This window comes from Mastomys coucha, unplaced genomic scaffold (assembly GCF_008632895.1).
Source record: "Mastomys coucha isolate ucsf_1 unplaced genomic scaffold, UCSF_Mcou_1 pScaffold15, whole genome shotgun sequence".
In the NCBI taxonomy this organism is placed as follows: Eukaryota; Metazoa; Chordata; class Mammalia; order Rodentia; family Muridae; genus Mastomys; species Mastomys coucha.
In genome coordinates, this window is record NW_022196897.1 from 142,696,094 (window position 1) to 142,701,491 (window position 5,398).

The 5,398-nt window shown below is 43.6% G+C and overlaps 2 long non-coding RNA genes across 4 annotated transcripts in view; one reads left to right on the top strand and one right to left on the bottom strand.

Moving 5' to 3' along the window:
* The window catches only part of LOC116091276, a 73,720-nt gene that overhangs the window by 28,700 nt on the left and 39,622 nt on the right, over positions 1 to 5,398 (bottom strand). The window lies entirely within an intron of this gene.
* Positions 1,658 to 3,005, top strand: LOC116091279. Its single transcript, XR_004118986.1, has 2 exons — positions 1,658 to 2,044; positions 2,733 to 3,005. It is a non-coding gene; the product is annotated as an uncharacterized LOC116091279 (long non-coding RNA).

Consider the following 5,398-nt stretch of genomic DNA (forward strand, 5'->3'; position numbering starts at 1 on the left):
GGGAGAGGGAGAGAAAATTTTTATTGCCCAGGGCAATGAAACAAACAAACAAAAAGGAGGCTGCCCTGGCTGTTACCAACTTATTGATAACAATGGCAGGACCTACACTGCCCAAGTAGATGCCAGAATAATAAGGACTTTGCCTCTTCACCAAATACACAGATTAAAGATGGAAGGAGGTACACCACTGAACTGGCCAAGTCTCTGATCTACCAAATCCACAAAGCAACAGGCCTTGGCCAAATAAGATGAAGGGAGCTCTAAGACACTCAAAGTTTAAGATCTTTAAGGTAAACAAGATAATGGAGGACTGTCGTACTAACCCACAGAGGAGTGAGTTCTCTCAAAACAAGAGAGAGGAACGTCACCCAGAGTCCATTGGAAGGTGGATTTCACTGGAGTAAAACCTGGTAAGTGTGGATATAAATATCTTCTAGTCTTTAAAGACACCTTTTCTGGATGGGTAGAAGTTTTCCCTGCCAAAAAGGAGACAACTTCCACCGCAGTCAAAAAGATCACTGATGAACTCATCCCAGGGTACGCGCGCCTCCTTCCGTAATAGGATCAGACAATGGACCTGCCTGCATCTTTCAGGTGACATAGGACTTAGTTAAGGCATAGGGACTAATTAGAAACTGCACTGTGCATATCAGCACCAAAGCTCAGGACAAGTAGAAAGGATGAATTGGACCTTAAAGGAGACCTTGACTAAACTCACCCTAGAAACTGACCATGACTGGACAACCCTGCTAACTTCTTCTGTCTTGTTTTGAGTACAAACCACCCCCTACTCCTATGGGCTGACACCCTACGAAATCATGTTTGGTAGACCCTTTCCTCTGGTTCCCAAACTCCCCCCAGAGCATATGGCACTCACAACAGTGCACTACAACGTCTTCCCGCTCCTGCAGCATGCTCAAGAAACATCACAAAACGATCCTTGGACCTTGATGGAAAGGACCCCACCAGGTGATTCTGACCACCCCAACCGCCATTCAGGTCGATGAGAACAAAACTTGGGATTTACCACTCTCATATCAAGCCCAGTCCTGACAGGAAACTGGATGGCCCAGACATCAGATGGAAAAGCCTCTCCACACCCCAAAGACCCATTAAAGATAAGACTCAAAGCCCAATGTCCCCTGGTCCCTCCTTTTCTCATCCCCACGATCCCTACCTCTCCCAGCCCCAGGAGGACTTGGCTAGCTGTAGAAATGGATTAATACCTTGTACACATTCTCAAATCCTCCAGGAAAAAAAGGATTTTTGTGTACCAGCCCAAATTGTTCCCCGTGTTTATTATTACTCTCAGGTGTTCATGAAAGAACACCTGGCATTTGAGATCTTCTCTGGTAGGGTTGGGGACAGCTAGAGTTTCTGGGTTAGGGACAGTTTCCCTAGTCATAAAGGACAAAATATTGAAACCATTAAGTGTGGCCATCTAGCTGAGTTGGAACACCAAATGTCCCACGTGGAAAGATCCCTCAACTCTGGCTGAGGTAGTTTTACCAAAGAAGCCTAGACCTTTTATTCCTAGAATAATAAGGGGCCTCTACTTGTCTCTTGTTGGATACAGACCCCTACCAGGATGTCTCTTTGCAGAACCTGTTTGCTTCAAGACAGGATGTTGTGTTCTGTGAGAAGAAACATCCTGCTCTTTCGGTTTGGCCGTTTGCAGGTGGAGATGAGTCAGCCCCAGTTGGGGGTTACCAGCACGGTCTCATGACTGGGGTCATTTCCTCCTTGTATTTTTTCCCCCATGCTGCTCAGTATAAATTGAGCAGAGTCGACTAAAGCATTGGCATTCTTCCTTGACGAACGACCCAAACCTGTGTCTTCTGTGAAATCCCCCAAGGCCTACGCCGGATTCTTGATACCGTGATACCGTGATGGCGCAGGTGCCATCAAGTGGAGGTTCCACTTGACGGACGAGATCGGTTAGAGAGGAGCGCCTGACGGGATCGTTCCGAGGAGCCGCCAGCGAAGTGAACGAAGTGAACGGAACTGAACATACTGGGTGGCTGGCGCTAACAGTGAACTGAAAGTGAGTTCGTCAAAGCTATAAGTAAGGAATAGGATGCGCCATGGGTACTACGAGCTCTACTTTGCAGCTTCAGGATCAAATGATATCTTGCTGAAACAATGGGGCACAGGTATTAAAGCAAAACCAGCCGAAGAGTTCATTAAAACTTTAGAGAAGACCAGTCCTTGGTTTATTCATTCCGGAGAGCTCAATATTCCCTGATTGGGAGGGAGTAAAGAGAGATCTGCGCAGGTGCTGTCAGTCTCTGGGTTAACAAGGTTGTTTTTTATGCAAATCATTCTGAGGTGATTCAGGAATCGCTTGCTTTCCTTGGTTAAAAAACGTCTCCAAGACCAGGCTAAGGAATGAGAGTCCACCAATAACTGTTCCCAGTCCCTCTTCTCATGGTCCCCCTGGATTACTACCCTAGTCTCAACAAAAACTAGACCATTATTCTCTCTAATCCTTGCCCTGACGGGTGGGCCCTGCCTTATAAATGCCCTGCTCCAGCTTGTCCAGGCCCGAATTTTGGCATTTAAATTAATGGTCCTTAGGACTCAATTTACCTCCTCGGCCAATGACTCAACCTTGAGGAGACTGAATCAAGGGTTTAATTCAGTTCCAGTTCTCAGAGGAGTAAATGAGGAACGCAGAGTAACTCCAAGCATTAGTTTGCGGCCCCCATTTTACTGCATGCCCTTGGTCCTAGTTCTCCAGGATACCTGGCCTGCATCAGCTCCATGAAAGCTGAGGTAAGATTGCTGCCACGTTAGAAGAACCCTGAGAAGAACCTGTTACATGCGGCCTGCTATCACAGATGGCCATTACTCAAGGACAAACTTTCAATTTCTTAATTCCTTCCTAATCATCCCCTGAACATCCGCTTGTGGAAGGCCAGTTTCAGCTCCTGAGTCTGGCTACATCCCTAGCCAGCTAGAAGTGCTTCCTGTGGTGAATAAAGTTTCTTCTCATTTACTTCCGATTTTGGTGGTCCTGTCTTCATTATTTGCACAACTCCAGTCCCCAACACTCTAAACAGAAACATTAAAAACCCAGATTTCAAGGGCAGAGCAACTTATATAAATTAAACAACAACAAAAAAAAAAAACAAGAAGAAGCCACAAAATGAATACTTTGGCAAACTTCTATAGATGTTCAGAGGCCAAAATTAAAGATATTTATAAATAATATTTAAATTTAAGGAATGGTAGACATTGGAGATGATGTAACTATATTCAACAAAATATTGTCCTCCAGATTGGTCATTTCAAGCAGTAGATACCAATTTAAAGGAGTTGGAACTTTATCCCAGATAAAACAAAGTATCAGATGGCTTGAATGCATAGGGTAGAAGACCAAATAGGAAAATTAAGGCAATACATGGCTGATACAACCATAAACTTGTGGGGAAGAGATCTGTTACATCAATGGAAAAAACCGGTTAGCATCCCTCCAATTTCAGGAACAAGCCATAAAATAGGTGATAAAAGCCTGATTAAAAACTTTTTTTTTTTTTTTTGGTTTTTCGAGACAGGGTTTCTCTATGTAGCCCTGGCTGTCCTGGAACTCATTCTATAGACCAGGCTGGCCTCGAACTCAGAAATCCACCTGCCTCTGCCTTCCAAGTGCTGGGATTAAATACATGCGCCACCGCCACCTGGTGAAAGACCCCCGTAGGGGACCCCCCACTCGAGTCCCAGGAAACGTGCACCCAAAGAAACATGAGAGACTGTCTTGATGCAAACACACGAGGCAGTTTAATATCGGAGCGCTCCAGATCGACCCATATCTCACGCACGAGATAAAAGAATCGACAACGAGGCTCAGGGGCTAGGGGTTTAAATAGGAAAAAGGTCTGGGGAAATAAAGGAATTGGTGTGGCTATACATGATTGGCTATTTTAAATGTAGTTCGTGCAGATCAGAGTGGAAAATTCCTAAAAGGGGGTGCTATTCCGGGGGGGAGGGGGGTCTAGCTGACCTTCAACTATATCTAAGAGGACCAGATGGCCCATTACTCAGTGTCCACCCAGGCACATCCTTGCATGTCTGGGCCCCAGACATGTCCTTGCATATTTTGGTTCTATCTTTATGGTTTATGTCTTCCTGACCTGTCAGTCCCTGGGATATCTAACAGCTTGCTTGCTTTGTTTGAACATTCACAGGCCTAGCCCATGGTGTCTTTCTCTAACTTGTAATTTTTACACACTTCAAACTCAATTTTTTTAAAAAAACTTAATTTCTCCTCTTACTGGCATTAAAAACATTTTTTAATGTTATCAAAGACAGTTACAGACTGTCCATAAACAGGGTACAGCGGAGGCTGGCTCTTCAACTTTACTTGGAAGAGACACTACTGACAAATACCAACACTGCCTTACCTTTAAAGTGATTGACTGAGCAACCACAAAGGGAAAATTATAGGCGCTAGCCAAGAGCAGCTGGAGGCTCAACACACAGAGGAGTCCATCAGTCCTTGGAACTCTCCTGTATTTGTCATTAAAAAGAAATCTGACAAATGGAAAATGTTGACAGATCTGAGAGCAATTAATAAAATCACTCAGCCAATGAGCTCTTTACAGCCTAGAATCCCATTGCCTTTCTTGTTACCTAAGGAATAGCCTATCATAGTGATTGATTTAAAAGATTGCTTTTTCACAATTCCTTTACAAAGACAAGGATTTGCTTTCACTATGCCCACATTTAGCCACTCAATCCCAACCAAAAGGTACCAGTGGAAGTCTTGCCACAGGGAATGAGGCACAGTCCTACCTTATGCTAATACTTTGTACAACAACCACTGGAAATAATTCATAAGCAATTCCCTGAAGCCACAGTTTATGTTTATATGGATGACATTTTGCTGGCTGATTACAATGGAGATATATCTTCAAAAGAGTGTTCAATGAAGAAAAAAAATTTTTTTGCCTTATTGGGAATTACAAGTTGATCCTAAAAAAAAATACAAATAGGAGACTCTATTAATTACCTAAGATATAAGGGAAGTCTATAGGAAATTTGACCACAAAAGATACAAATCAGAAGACACTAATTAGGAACTCTTAATAATTTTCAAAAATTACTGTGAGATATTAACTGGCTATGGTCTACAAGTGGTTTGACTACTCAAGAGCTCAATAATTTACTTCAAAGCTTCAAGGAGATAAACAGCCCTAACAAGATCCACCCTCAGGGCATGCTGAGATGCCAGGCACTCTGTTCCAGCACCCTGCCTGAGCCCAGCCTCAAACCACCTCAATGCTGCTTCCTCAAAAAACTTGCTCCTAGACTGAATGCTTTGCTTGACATTTGTAACTCTTGTATCAAGTTCGAAGAAGACTTTATAAGTTACTCTTTCTCTGAGATGAATGCTTTT